This window comes from Sus scrofa, chromosome 3 (genome assembly GCF_054392235.1).
Source record: "Sus scrofa isolate SSC_HxYL_T2T_F1_AM1 chromosome 3, Sscrofa_HxYL_maternal_Yorkshire_Landrace_v2.0, whole genome shotgun sequence".
Classification (NCBI taxonomy): Eukaryota; Metazoa; Chordata; class Mammalia; order Artiodactyla; family Suidae; genus Sus; species Sus scrofa.
The window spans coordinates 119,836,244-119,851,491 of NC_139385.1; the positions used below are offsets into that span (position 1 = coordinate 119,836,244).

The 15,248-nt window shown below is 37.0% G+C and overlaps 1 protein-coding gene across 23 annotated transcripts in view; it reads left to right on the top strand.

Annotated features, from left to right (window-relative positions):
• MEMO1 (mediator of cell motility 1) overlaps positions 1-15,248 on the top strand; it is a 114,512-nt gene that overhangs the window by 76,685 nt on the left and 22,579 nt on the right.

Sequence of the window (15,248 nt, forward strand, 5' to 3'; positions counted from 1 at the left end):
TGCATTGGACTTTCTAGTATGTGTCTACGTAGTACTTCAATTGACCATTTCATTTTAAACTTTTCCCTCATTTTTCGTTATTATAAAGTTTATTGCAGGTTTAAAAATTAAATATCTAAGATATTATTAATAATTTTATGTGTTATTTTAAACATTTAAAAATGGTATTCATTAGAGCATTTAAAAAATAGTAATATAGAGGAGAAAACATAACCCATAATCCCCTTGCTCATTTAATTCTGTTGACATTTTAAAAATGGATGTATAGATGTTGCCTAGTGGCTCAGTGGGTTAAGGATCCACCACTGTCACTGCTGAGGCTTGGGTCACTGCAGTGGTGTGGGTTCAGTCCCTGGCCTTGGAACTTCCGATTGCCAAGGGTGTGACCAAAAACAAATGTATGTACATGGTTTAAAAATGCAGAGAGCATCAAGAAGTACAAAATGAGCAGGGAAAGCCTCTCTCCTTCTCTTCTACCAGTGTTTACTGACAGTAAAAATTATTATGGATACGTTAACATAGTATGCATATATATGTGTGTGCATATATATATAAGGTTTATGTATATACTTTTTTGTGTGTAAATTAAAACATTTAAACAGGAGATCATATCTCAAGTACTTTATTCTGATCGTTTTTTCCATATATTAGCTATTGAAATTCATAATTTTTGCTATTGCATATAATTTCATTCGAGAAAGTTAGGATATGTAGAAATCGTCTACGTTGAAAAAATGGTTTACTCTTAAAATTAACGGAATTGGATCCCACCTCTCATTTTCTTTGCATTTTACTCTGTTCAGTTACCTTCCCCCCTTTTATTCCTTTCTCTGTATCACCTTTATTTACTCTTTGTTTACAGTTTAAAATTTTAATTGATTTTGGGGATAATTTACATACTATATAATTTACCTTTTATGGCATAAAAATCTGTGAACTATCCAGCATGGTCAAGATAGAGAATTCCTTTGCCAATTTTCAAAATGTTTGAGAAATGTGGCCCTGTAAAAATGTTCATGTTGACTGTAAAAATAATCATTATTATCTTTTTAGCCATATAATACTCTGTTACTACTGGAACATGGGCAACTTGAAAGCACAATACAGTTTATACAAATCTGTTCCATCTTATGTTTTAGGTTCTAGCCAATCTTAGAAATTCAGTGTGGTTAGGATTTGATCACTCTTAGTAGTTAGACCATTATATATAAAACAGGGAGTTCCCTAGTGGCCTAGTGGTTAAGGATTTAGTGTTGTCATTGCTATGGCTCCCGTTCGAACCCTGGCCTGGGAACTTCTTTTTAAAAAAATTTTTTTTTTAAATTAAAGTATAGTTGATTCACAATTTATGCCAATTTCTGCTCTACAACAAAGTGACCCAGTCACACACATATATACATTCCTTTTTCTTATATTATCTTCCATCATGGTCTATCCCAAGAGACTAGATGTAGTTCCCTGTGCTGTACAGTAGGATCTCATTGATTATTCATTCTAAATGTAATAGTTTGCATCTACTAACTCCATACTCCCAGTCCATCCCACTTCCTCCCCCTCCCCCTCAGCAATTACAAGTCTGATCTATATGTCTGTGAGTTTGTTTCTGTTTTGTAGATAGGTTCACCTGTGCCATTATTTTTTTCTTTTCATGGCTGCACTCCAGCATATGGAAGTTCCCAGTGTCAAATCAGAGCTGCAGCTGTTGGCCTGTGCCATAGCCTCAGCAACTCCAGATCTGAGCCTCATCTGTGACTTGCCTACCCTGTAGCTTGTGGCAAGGCTGGATCCTTAACCCTCTGAGTGAGACCAGAGCTTGATCCTGCACCCTTATGGACACTATGTTGGGTTCTTAACCTGCTGAGCCACAACAGGACCTCCTGTACCATATTTTAGGTTCCATACATAAGTGATATCATATGGCATTTTTCTTTCTCTTTCTGATTTAACCTCACCCAGTATGACAGCCTCTAGTTGTATCCATGTTGCTGCAAGTGGCAGTATTTCGTTCTTTTTTTTTTGGCTGATAGTATTCCATTGTATAAATATACCACATCTTCTTAATCCATTCATCTGTTGATGGACATTTAGGTTGTTTCCATGTCTTGGCTGTGGTGAATAGTGCTGCATTGAACATGGGGGTGCATAAATCTTTTTGAATTACAGTTTTGTCCAGATATATGCCCAGGCACGTGATTGCTGGATCATATGGTAGTTCTATATTTAGTTTTCTGAGGAATCTCCATATTGTGTTCCATAGTAGTTCCCACCAACAGTGTAGGAGGGTTCCCTCTTCTCCATAACCTGTCTAGCATTTTTTATTTGTAGACTTATTAATGATCCTGGCCTGGAAACTTCATGCGGCAGGTATGGCCAAAAATAAAAAAAAAATCTTGATTTTATGTAGTTTATGCAAATCATTAAACCTGACTCTTGTAATTCTTATGTTTTTTCATACTGATTATGCTTCCATGTTCCCTGAGTGAGAACACTACTATCAGATGCCTTGGATGGTATTAAATACTATTAACTGAACAGTTTTTCTTGTTCTTTTTTTTTTTTTTTTTTTTTTTTTTTTTGGCTTTTTAGGGCCATACCTGCGGCATATAGGGGTTCCTAGGCTAGGGGTCAAATTGGAGCTGTAGCTGCTGGCCTGTGTATAGCAACACCAGATCCGAGCTGGGTCTGTGACCTACACCACAGCTCACAGCAACCCTGGATCCTTAACCTACTGATCAAGGCCAGGTTTCAAACCTGCATCCTCACGGATACCAGTCAGATTTGTTTCCGCTGAGCCAGGATGGGAACTCCACATCTTATATTAGTGTAATACATTTGTTACAATTGATGAACCAATACCGATACATTATTACTGACTAAAATTCAGCTTATTTAGGGTTCACTCTTTGTGTTATAGTTTATAGTTTTTGCCAAATGCCTCATGTCATGTATCTACAATTATTATTGTACCATATAAAGTAGTTTCACTGCCTTAAAAAACTTCTGTGTTTTACCTATTCATCTTCTCCCGCCTCTCCACCACCGTCCAACTCCTGGTAACTACTAATCTTTTTACTGTCTACATAGTCATTTAGTTTCTGGAATATCATATAGTTGGAGTCAGGCAGTGTATAGCCTTTTCAGATTGGCTTCTTTAACTTAGTGTATATGTTTTCACATTCCTCAGCATCTTTTTATGGCTTGATGGCTGATTTCTCTTTATTGTTGAATAATAGTCCCTTTATGGGTCTGTCACAGTGTATCCAGTCACCTGTTAAAAGATTATTCATGTAGCTGGATTAATACCTGCTGTATTTGTTAGCATTTTCTGTTCATTGCTCTTGTTCTTTATTTCTTCCCCTCTTTTTCTTCTTTCTCTGGTTTTAGTTGACCATTTAAAATGATTTTATTTTCTTTCTTCTCCTAGCATATACTTTTTATTTCTTTAAGTGGTTGCCCTAAATTTACAACATGTGTTTTGCAACTGATACAAGGATGCTTTCAAATAGCACTGTACTTAGAGTTTCTGCTGTGGCACAGTGGGTTAAGAATCCAGCTGCAGCGGCTTGGGTTGCTATGGAGATATGAGTTCAATCCCTGGCCTGGCTCAGTAGGTTAAAGGATCTAGAGTTGCAACTGTGCCTCAGATTCAGTCCCTGACTTGGGAACTTCTATATGCTTTGGGTGCAGCCATAGAAATAAAAAAAAAGGGTAATTTAAAAAAACTAAAAATCAAATAACACTGTAATGCTTTCAGTAGTAAAAATATCTTATAACAGAGTATTCCAAATTTTGCCTTCCTGTCCCATATAACATTAGTACTCATAAGTGATAATTACCAAACACATTATTGGTATAATTATTTTGAACAAATCATTATCTGCTAGATCAATTAAGAGTAAGAAAAATAAAATGAAATAAACCAAAGATACTACTTTACCTTTTTTTTTTATTCCTCTCTAAAGTACTTCCTTTCTTTTATGTAGATCTGATTTTATGACCTATCTCATTTTTCCTTCTCTTTGAAGGACTTTTTACTAGTTTATAGCTCTTATTTTATTATTTAAAACTTGTCAGAGTTCCTGTTGTGGCTTAGTGGGTTAAGAACCAGATGCTCTCTTTCCGAGAATGCGGGTTCTATCCCTGGCCTCCCTCAGTGGGTTAAAGATTTTGCATTGCTGCAAGTTGCAGTGTACGTCGCAGATGTGGCTCAGATCCAATGTTGCCATGGCTGTGGCATAGTCCTGCAGCTGTGGCTCAGATTCAACCCCTAGCCTGGAAACTTCCATGTGCTGCAGGTGCAGACATAAAAAGAAAAAAAAAAAAAAAAAAAGACTTCTTATTTTGGGTTGGAAAACAGATTTCTTTTCATTTCCTTTTATCACCTCTTCAGGAATACAGAAGAGACCCCAATGTTTCTGTTAATCACAAATTAAAAATAATGTATTTTATACACAGGGAGTAATTAAGTAGGCTAAATTAAATTACCCCAATGGTAATTTCCCCCTTCACTTTTACTAGTTATTGATGTATAGGTTTGGTTGTTTTTAAGATGACATTTACTTTCAAAATTTAAAAATTTTGGTTAATTTGAATTTTTCAGGTATCACTAGAATTGCCTGATTTTGCAAGGAATGAGAGGTGATGCAAAAATTAGCAAATGTTTGGTGTTTCCTCAGTATGTAACATAGGAGAGATAAGATCTGTATATAAATAAGTGTAATATAATTCAAAATGTAATAGGTGCAGTTGAAGAGTTTATAAGAATAGAAAAAGAGGACCTAGATAATAGTTGAATTAGGGGAGTACAGAAAAGACTTTGTGGAGAAGATGTTTCTTTTTCCTTGTTTGTTTTTGTCTTTATGGCCACACCTATAGCATATGGAAGTTCCTGGGCCAGGGATTGAATCCGCGCTACAGCTGCAATCTATGCTGCAGCTGCTGCTATGCTGGACCCGTTAAAGCCACTTCAGGTTTCAGATTCCTGCCTCTGCTGTGACCTGAGCCACTGCGATCATATTTTTAACCCACAGCACCACAGGGAGAACTCCAGAGAGGATGGTATTTGAACAGACCTTGAAGATGGCCATAATTGTCACAGAATGGGGCAGAATTTTTTGTGTGATACAGAATACTGTGAATACAAAGTATAGGAGTAAGAAACCCCAGGGCTTATTTTAAGAGCAGAAAACTATTTGACTTGGCTTGTGGGAGTTACAAAAGGCTGGGTAATAACTGAGGTCTGTCTGTGGATTTTTTTTTTTTTTGTTTGTCCCTTATAGTTTGGAAAAAGTTTTTTCACATCTATGAGTGTTTTTAGCTGGATATTAGTCTTGATATTTCCTGTTGTCTTATACCTTATCTGACTTTTCACACATGTATGGTACTAACCTGGTGCTCGATACATTTGAATAGGTGACCTTGTAGAGTAAGAGGGCCAGAATTAGTTGGAACAGTTAGGTTGGGACTAGTTTATCAAGGGTGTTGAATGTCATTTTAAGATATTTGTATTTTATTCCATGATTGGTATAGCACTAGTAAAAATTCTCTAGCAAAATAGGGAGATGATTAGAACTTGAATATAAGAGTATACTACTCTTTGATGGCATGATGTGGCCATCCTTCTGTGAAGGATGGGTTAGAGTTGGAAGAGGTTGATAGAAACAGTTTAGAAATCATCAGGTCTTGGAGTTCCCATTGTGGCACATGCATGTGGTTGCAGGTTCTATCCCTGACCTTGCTCAGTGGGTTAAGGATCTGGCATTGCCGTGAGCTGTGGTGTGGGTCGAAGACATGGCTCGGATCTGGCGTTGCTGTGGCTGTAGCGTAGGCCAGCAGCTATAGATCCGATTAGACCCCTAGCCTGGGAACCTCCATATGCCGCAGGTTCGGCCCTAAAAAGATAAAAGACAAAAAGAGAGAAATCATTGGGTCTTTGAACTAAGGTGTAGTGGACAAGGATAGCAAGCTTGACAGGTTTTGGGAGACGTTTAAAGGTTAGAACGAATAAATCTTGGTAAGTGTTTCTCTGTGGGAGAGTAAGGTAATTTTAAGATAGTGCAGAAGTTTAAGGCCTAGTAGTATGCAATTATCAGAGGTGGTAAAGCTGTTAAGTTTTAGCTGTAAACCAGGTATAATTTTAGAACATAGGACATGGAAATGTTGTCTTGTCTTCTATCAAAATACTGGAATTTCTTTATAATTCTGATAGCAGACTAGGGCCCAGTTAACACTGGACTCTTCTGCTTCAAATAGTTGAGTTTCCAAAATGAGTTTAGTACTGCTCTCTAGTACCTGACATATGCCTGCTCTTGTAAAACCTTTCTTAGTAGTATTTCTACTGTAATGGAAGTTCAGAAAGATATAACCTTTGAAATTAATTTTGATAATCTCATTAAATTCACTTAACTGATTAAACAGTAAAGATTTATAATGATTTATGTTTTTTTAAAATGTTATGTCATGAATATTTTACCACGATTTTATTTTTTATTTTTTTGTCTTTTTAGGGCTGCACCCATGGCATATGGAGGTTCCCAGGCTAAGGGTTGAATCTGAGCTACAGCTGCTGGCCTATGCCACAGCCATAGCAACACCAGATCCCAGCTGGGTCTGCGACCTACACCACAGCTCATGGCAATGCTGGATCCTTAACCCACTGAGCAAAGCTAGGGGTTGAACCTGCATCCTCATGGGTGCCAGTCAGATCCGTTTCTGCTAAGCCACGATAGGAACTCTGATTTATAATGATTTAAATGTTAATTTTAGTTGGCACTGAGAGCTAGTTTGCCTTCTCCCTTTTCCCTTTCTACTTCTTCCCTTTCCCTAGTTCTTTAGCTCCTCCTGATGTTTTCTGGATCTTTTTAGTTTATTCTTTCTCACAATTAGAGTATTCTGCATAAAATCTGTATGCATGTCCCTATGGTTGAAGGTGAATTTGATTAAGAGGAAAAGATGAGAGGAATTCTTCTTATAGAGCTCCGTAAAACTCTGCATTTATGATTCTTTTATGTCATTGTGTGTTTAATATCTTTTTAAAAAATAAATTTTATTGGCATATAGGTGACTTATATTGTTGTATTAGTTTCAGGTGTACAGCACAGTGAATCAGGCATACGTATAAATCTGTTCTTTTTCAGATTCTTTCCCCATAGAGGCTGTCACAGAGTATTGAATGGATTTCCCCAAGCTATATAGTAGGTCCTTGTCATCAGTTAATTTTGTATATGGTAGTGCGTTAACACTTTTTTTGAGGGTTCCACAACCAGCCTCACGTTTGAAGACTCACTAGAAGAACTCACAGCTGTATTCATGGTTACGGTTTATTAGAAATTATATGATACACAACAGGACTATCAAGGGAAAAAGATATGTCAGTCAGAATCTAGAGGAATCCAAGTGCAGGTTTCCAACATCGTCCCTCCCATAGGAGTGGGCTGAATAGAACAGTTTCTCCAGCACTGTTAACACTTGTACATTGTTTCTGGCCAGCAAAGCCTGCTTTAAGATTTCAAATCCAGGATTTTTATTGGGAGCTAGTCATAGAAGCACTCTCTTCCTGCATAACTCTTTACAGCTATTGAAATTCCAGACTCCCAGAAGGAAAGCAAGTGTTTGCCATAATCATATAATTTATAAGCAAGCTAGGCAAGCTGGTACCATATCCCAACTGGGTAAAACAGCCTTAATCAATCTTAGGAGCATTGCAGAAGCGAAGTTCCTAGGTGCCAGTCTCACAAGCCGACCCTTCTAAAGACTTCAGTAGCAAATCTACCATGTTAACTCCCCTGCAGAATTACCATTCCTCTTTTGCAGTTCTAGGCTGCCATATTGCCGTTGCAACTTTCTGAATTTTAGACTCATTTAATACCATCTTAACTTTTAATATAACTTAAGTTTGTACTAGATCTGAAGATATTCCTTCCCTTTCTGATTGTGGCCTCAGTCAGGGTCTTCAAGTATTAAAAATTGTCAGAGGAAAAGTAAGATATACTCTTGTATAATAACTCTTTCATGGAGTGGAATGGCTTGTCTGTGGACCCAGAAGCCTGAGATTTTCTACCCCTGTCCGGCTGAAATGACAGCCACAAGACCAGTGCCATTTTCAAATGTGTTCTTACCATGCGACTGTTAATATACTTCCAGTTATTTGTGTATTTTTGCATGTCTCGTCTTTTTTGTTGTCATTTACTGAGATTTTAGAGCAAAGAGGTTTTTCTTTATATTTTGCTCGGTTTCCCTTTTTCATAAACATACATTCTTTTTTAAGAATTAACCTGTACATCAGGAAGAGAGCATTTTTTAGAATTATAGAACATGAAGGATCTCTGGAATAAGTAAAAATTGTTTGTTGGTTGTGTGGAACAATTTTAGTTTCTCTCACTATGAAAAGGATGAGCAATACGTAGCATAAGTCATTTTAGAAGATTGGGATATATTTTATTTTTATCAGAGTAAAGATTTTTTTTTTTTAATTTACCTAAGTATGTTTTGCCCTCTTTTCTCCCCGTGAATATTTTTTGTCTAAAAGAGAGTAAACTGTATAGTCATATTGTTGTGGCAACATCCTCAGCACCTTAGGGATAAGAATAATTTTTCCTCTGACTGGCTTATTTATTTATTTTGGCTGCATCTGCAGCATGTGGAAGTTCCTAGGCCAGGGATCCAATCTGCGCCACAGCAGTGACCCAAGCTGCTGCAGTGACAATGCCAGATCCTTAACCCGCTGTGGCACAAGGGAAATCCAGTTATAGTTTTTTAAGCTTTCACTTGAGATGCTCTGGACTGTTTCTAAAATCTCTGGGAAATTGGGAAGAATTTGTATAGAAAAGAAAATTGTCCTGTTCCTCAAAGTTGTTCAGGGGAGAAGTATTCAAATTGATGCCATAGAAAGAATAAGCAAATAATTATTTATATGCAATATTTTACTAGTTTAAAATTCATCAATTTAAAAATTTCAGTTATTTATATACCTCTAAGTAAAAACACTGCTGTTTAAATTGTTTTTTATCACTTAAAATATTTATATTAGAATTCACATTATTTTCCTTGTGATGAATACTTTTAAGATCTACTCTTAGCAATTTCAGTTATGCAGTAAAGTATTATTAACTATAGAACTATATTAGCTACAGTTTCACATTTTTATATTAGAAATTTTACTTAGAATTTAGACTTTTTGTGTCCTACACCAATAACTATAGAACTGTCTTAGCTACAGTGTCATATTTTTATATCAGAAATTCTACATTAGAATTTAGACATTTTGTGTCCTATACCATTAAGAGCTGGTGATACAGTGATATTGTTTGTATTTAAAGAGAGTGCTTCGCTATTGGTTCTGGGATTTCAGTTCTTTTGCCTGTTACACATCTTGGGTTTAGTAATTTTCTGCAGTGTGCATTAAGGTATGGGACAGAAAGAAAGGGTAAAACTTTGCTTTACATGATTCAAGTGCTCACAATAGTTTTGTAAGGTAGGTTTTATTAATTCTTTTTTTTCTGATGATCGTTGAGGCTTCGGGTAGTTTAAATAACCTGCTGCAGGTAGCACAGTTTGCGAGTGGTGAAGATGGATTTTCTTTTTTTAAACAGTTTTATTGAAGTTGGAAGTATGATTTATATTCTGTAAAGTTCATCCTTGTAAGAGTAGAGCACAATGATTTTTAGTAAATTTATAGAGTTGTGTAGACATTCTCACAATCTGGTGACTCATGAAGTTGAACAACTTTTCATATGATTATTAGTCATTTGTGTATCTTCTTTTGTGAAATGTCTATTCATGTTTTGCCCTCGTTTTAAGTTGATAATTTATCTTTCGTAAGGGATTTTACGTACAGGTTCTTTTTTTCTCGGAAGTTCCTGGGCCAAGGGATTGAACCTACACCACAGCAGAGACTCAAGCCTCTCTAGTGACAACACCAGATCCTTAACCTGCTGTACCACAAGAGAACTTTTGGATATAGAGTCTTTATTCATATATACGATATAGAAAGATTTCCTATTTCTTTTTCTTAATGGTCTTTCTGTTTTCTTGATGTCCGTTGAAGAGCAAATTTTTTTTTTTTTTTTTAAGCTATTTCTTGGGCTGCTCCCACGGCATATGGAGGTTCCCAGGCTAGGGGTCGAATTGGAGCTGCAGCCACCGGCCTACGCCAGAGCCACAGCAACGCAGGATTCTAGCCGCGTCTGCAACCTACACCACAGCTCACGGCAATGCCGGATCGTTAACCCACTGAGCAAGGGCAGGGACCGAACCCGCAACTTCATGGTTCCTAGTTGGATTCGTTAACCACTGAGCCACAATGGGAACTCCAGGAGCAAATGTTTTTGATGAATTCAGTTTATCTTTTTTCTTTTAAGGATTTTTGCTTTTAATGTATTTAAGAAATATTTGCCTAATCCAGGGCCACATAGATTTTTTTCTTCTTGAGCAGGATTAACAAACCCAGCCTGTAGACCACACCTGGCCCACAGCTTGTTGTTGTAGTGTTTGATTGGAACATAGCCACACCCGTTCATTTACTTAAGGTCTGTGACTACTTTCTCTCTATATTGACAGTTGAGTAGTTGCTACAGAGATTGTGTGGCCCAGGAAACCTAAAGTATGGCCCATTTCAAAAGATGTTTGCTGAACCCTGTTTTAGTTTTAGTTTATAGTTGTGTCTATGATCTAGTTTGTGTGTGGTATAAAGTAAAGATTTGAGTTCACTTTTTTTATCCCGGTACCATTTTTAAAAAGATTTTTATTTTTTTCTATTATAGTTGATTTACTGTGTTCTGTCAGTTTCTACTATAAGAATGTGACCCAGTCATACATACATATATGTTCTTTTTCTTACATTATCCTCCATCATATTCCATCACAAGTGACTAGATATAGTTCCATGTGTTATACAGCAGAAGCTCATTGCTTATCCATTCCAAATGCCAATAGTTTGCATCTACTAACCCCAAACACCCAGTCCATCCCACCATTTCCCCCTTCTCCTTGGAAACCACAAGTCCAAGTCCATGAGTTTCTTTTCTGTGGAAAGGTTCATTTGTGCCATATATTAAATTCCAGACATAAGTGATATCATATGGCGTTTGTTTTCCTCTCTCTGACTGACTGACTTAACTGTGAGAGTCTCTAGTTCCATCCGTGTTGCTGCAAATGGCATCATTTTGTTCTTTTTTATGGCTGAGTGTTATTTCATTGTGTATATATAACATATCTTAATCCATTCGTCTGTCAGTGGACATTTAGGTTGTTTCCATGTCTTGGCTATTGTTAATAGTGCTGCAGTGAACATATGGGTGCATGCGTCTTTTTCAAGGAAAGCTTTGTTGGGATATATGCCCAAGAGTGGGATTGCTGGGTCATGTGGTAGTTCTATATTTAGTTTTCTAAGGTACCTCCATATTGTTTTCCATAGTGGTTGTACCAATTTATATTCCAGCAGTGTAGGAGGGTTCCCTTTTCTCCACACCCTCTCCAGCTTTTGGTTTTTGTTTGTTTTTGTTTGTTTGAAACTCTTTTCTCCCATTCCATAGATTGTCTTTTTTTTTTTTTTTTTTTAAATGTTTTCCTTTGCTGTGTGAAAGTTTGTCAGTTTGATTAGGTTCCATTTGTCAGTTTGATTAGGTTCCATTGGTTTATTTTTGCTTTCATTTCTGTTGCCTTGGGAGACTGACCTGAGAAAACATTTGTACGGTTGATGTCAGAGATTGTTTTGCCTATGTTCTCTTCTAGGAGTTTGATGGTGTCTTGTCTTAACATTTAAGTCTTTACGCCATTTTGAATTAATTTTTGTGCATGGTGTGAGGGTGTGTTCCAGTTTCATTGACTTACATGTGGCTGTCCAGTTTTCACAGCACCACTTCATGAAAGGACTGTCTTTTTCCCATTTTATGTACTTGCCTTCTTTGTTGAAGATTAATTGACCATAGGTTTGTTTGTCTGGGTTTGTTTCTGGGTTCTCTCTTCTGTTCCATTGGTCTATATGTCTCTTTTGGTTCCAGTACCACACTGTCTTGATTATTGTAGCTTTGTAATAGTGTCTGAAGTTTGGGACAGTTATGCCTCCTGCTTAGTTTTTTTGTTTTTCTTTAGGATTGCTTTGACAATTCTGGGTTTTTTATGGTTCCATATAAATTTTTGGATTGTTCTTTCTAGTTCTGTGGAAAATGTTATGGGTAATTTGATAGGGATTGCATTTAATCTGTAGATTGCTTTGAGCAGTATGGCTATTTTTATGATATTAATTTTTCCAACCCAGGAGCATGGAATATCTTTCCATTTCTTTGAATCCTCTTTAATTTCCTTGATTAATGTTTTATAGTTCTCAGCATATAAATCTTTCACCTCCTTGGTCAGCTTTATTCCTAAGTATTTAATTTTTTGGGGTGTGATTTTAAAAATTATTGTATTTTTTTATATTCCTTTTCTAATACTTCATTCTTAGTATACAGAAAGGCAGCTGATTTTCGAATATTAATCTTGTATCCTGCTACTTTGCTGAATTCGTTGATCAGTTTGAATAGGTTTTGTGTGGCGTCCTTAGGGTTTTCTGTATATAAAATCATGTCATCTGCATAGAGTGACACTTTTACTTCTTCTCTTCCCATTTGGATACCTTTTATTTCTTTTGTTTGTACAGTACCATTTGTTGAAAAGGCTGTCCTGTAAAGTAATGAGTCATATTCCTTTTCCTGCTTTTAGGATTTTCTCTTTGTTTTTGGTTTTCGTCAGTTTCGTTATGCTATATCTAGATTGGGGATCTCTCTCTTTTTTTTTTTTTTCCTTTCCAATTTTTCTTTCTTTTCTTTTTTGTCTTTTTGCCTTTTCTAGGGCCGCTTCCACAGCATATGGAGATTCCCAGGCTAGGGGTCTAATTGGAGCCGTAGCCACTGGCCTACACCAGAGCCACAGCAACGTGGGATCTGAGCCACGTCTGCAACCTACACCACAGCTCACAGCAACACGGGATCCTCAACCCACTGAGTGAGGCCAGGGGTGGAACCCGCAACCTCATGGTTCCTAGTTGGAGTCATTAACCACTGCGCCACGACAGGAACTCCATCCAATTTTTCTTTTTTTTAATTTTAATTTTTAAAGTTTTCTTGAAGTATGGTTCATTTATGATGTGATAATTACTGCTGTACAATAAAGTGATTCAGTTGTACATACACACATATTCATTCTTTTTCAGATTCTTTCCCCGTATGAGGATTTCTTTATACTCATGTTACTTTGGTTTGTTGAGTTTCTTAGATCTGTAGATTAATATTTTTTATGAAACTTGGAAAGTTTTAAGCCATTATTTTTTAAATTTTACTGTAACTTTTCTGGAACTCCCATTGTGTGAATCCTGGTATGTTTGATGTTGTGTACATGTTTCCAGTGCACTGTTCATTTTTCTTCAGTCTTTTTTCCTCTGTTCTTCGGATTGTATATGTTATCTTTAATTTTACTGATTCTTTATGTAATATTGAGTCTCTTCTTCAAACCATCTAGTAACTTTCATTTCACTTATACTTTTCAGCTCGAAATTTCCCTTTGGTTCTTTTTTAACGGCTTACATTTTTTTGGTGATATATACTGTAGTCATTGTTGCTATACATATGTATTATATTAAACTTCTTAAGCATAGTTTCCTTTGTTTCTTTGATCTTCTAATAACTTTTAAAATCTTTGCCTGCTTAATCTAATAATATCTGGTCCCTCTTGGACACATCTACTGGATGCCCTTCCTACCCCCTGAGAATGGGTTACAGTTTCTTATTTCTTTGGCTCACAATTTTTTTTTTTTTTTTTGTCTTTCTGCCATTTCTAGGGCTGCTCCCACAGCATATCAAGGTTCCCAGGCTAGGGGTCTAATCAGAGCTGTAGCCTCCAGCCTACACCAGAGCCACAGCAATTTGGAATCCGAGCCATGTCTGCAACCTACACCATAGCTCACGGCAATGCCAGATCCTTAACCCACTGAGCAAGGCCAGGGATCCAACCTGCAACCTCATGGTTTCTAGTCAGATTTGTTAACCACTGAGCCACGACGGGAACTCCAGACAATTTTTTTTTGATTGTGAACATTTTACATAGTATAGCAAGTATATTCTAATTTTATTAATTTTTCTGCAGGGGTGGTAGTGTTGGTTGTTTCATTCATTCTTTTTTTTTTTTTTTTTTTTTTTTGGCCATCCCCATGGCATGCAGAAATTCCTGGGGCTAGGGATTGAACTTGAGCCACAAGAGTGACAATGCTGGCTCTTTAACCACTTTGCCACCAGGGAACCCCCATTCAGTCTTTTGTAAAGTAACTTTTGTGGACTCTTTCTGCAGAATTTGTCTTTGCCAGAGTTTATGGCTATTGATGTATCTCCTCAGCTTTTAAAATTCATATATTTTTTACCCTGGCTTACTAGAGTTCACTCCTGTGTCTGTTGCTTAGTGCTTAGCTAATGGTTATCTGGAGGTTGTGCTTAGACACCTTGAGACAGTAAAGCTTTTACCCTGCTAGTAAATTGTGTGCATTTGGTGAGCACATTCAAAGTTGAGGCTGTTATTAAGTTTGCTTCCTTTACTTTCTGTTAGGTCTTCTCTGGTCTCCTTGTGCATGTGTGCAGGGTTCCAGTTAGCTGGGGATGTTTGAGAGCTTGCTATCTTTCAGGTCTCTACTTTTCCTTGTGCTTGCTGTCACCGTGCCAGTCACCTGGCATTTTGGGGGAGTTTAGGGCCTTATGGACCTCCCCTATACATATGTGCTGCCTCCTAGTCAGCCCAGGTTATATGGAGGGCATCAGTCCTCTCATCAGAATATGTGAATTTATCAAATCCCTTTATGGCTTTCTCCTTTTCAAGATCTTGTTATATTTCTAGGGAGACCTCAGGTTTGTGGCTTGCCTCAGTTGGTATGGTAATCTGAGGCTACAAAATCTGTAAGATTTTCTGTTTCCTGATGGGTGTGGGTATTCTGCTCACTGCTCCAAAGTAAAGTCAGCTCCCTTTAGGAGTGAATCTGCTGATTATCACAGCCGACCTTACCTTGCTTGTACCATAACATTGGTGGAGCAGGGGGAGGGGATAGAGGCAGTTTCTGGTAAGATGCCAGGCTTCCACTGTTTTTCCCAAGAAGTTCAATTTCTTTTTCATAAATAAACTCTCCTCATTGTGTTTTTTACCTTTGGTTGATTTCCAGAACACAAAATGTTTGTTTTTTGAACAGCTTTATCCAGTTTTAGAATTGTTTTTCGAGGGCAAGATTTTATATT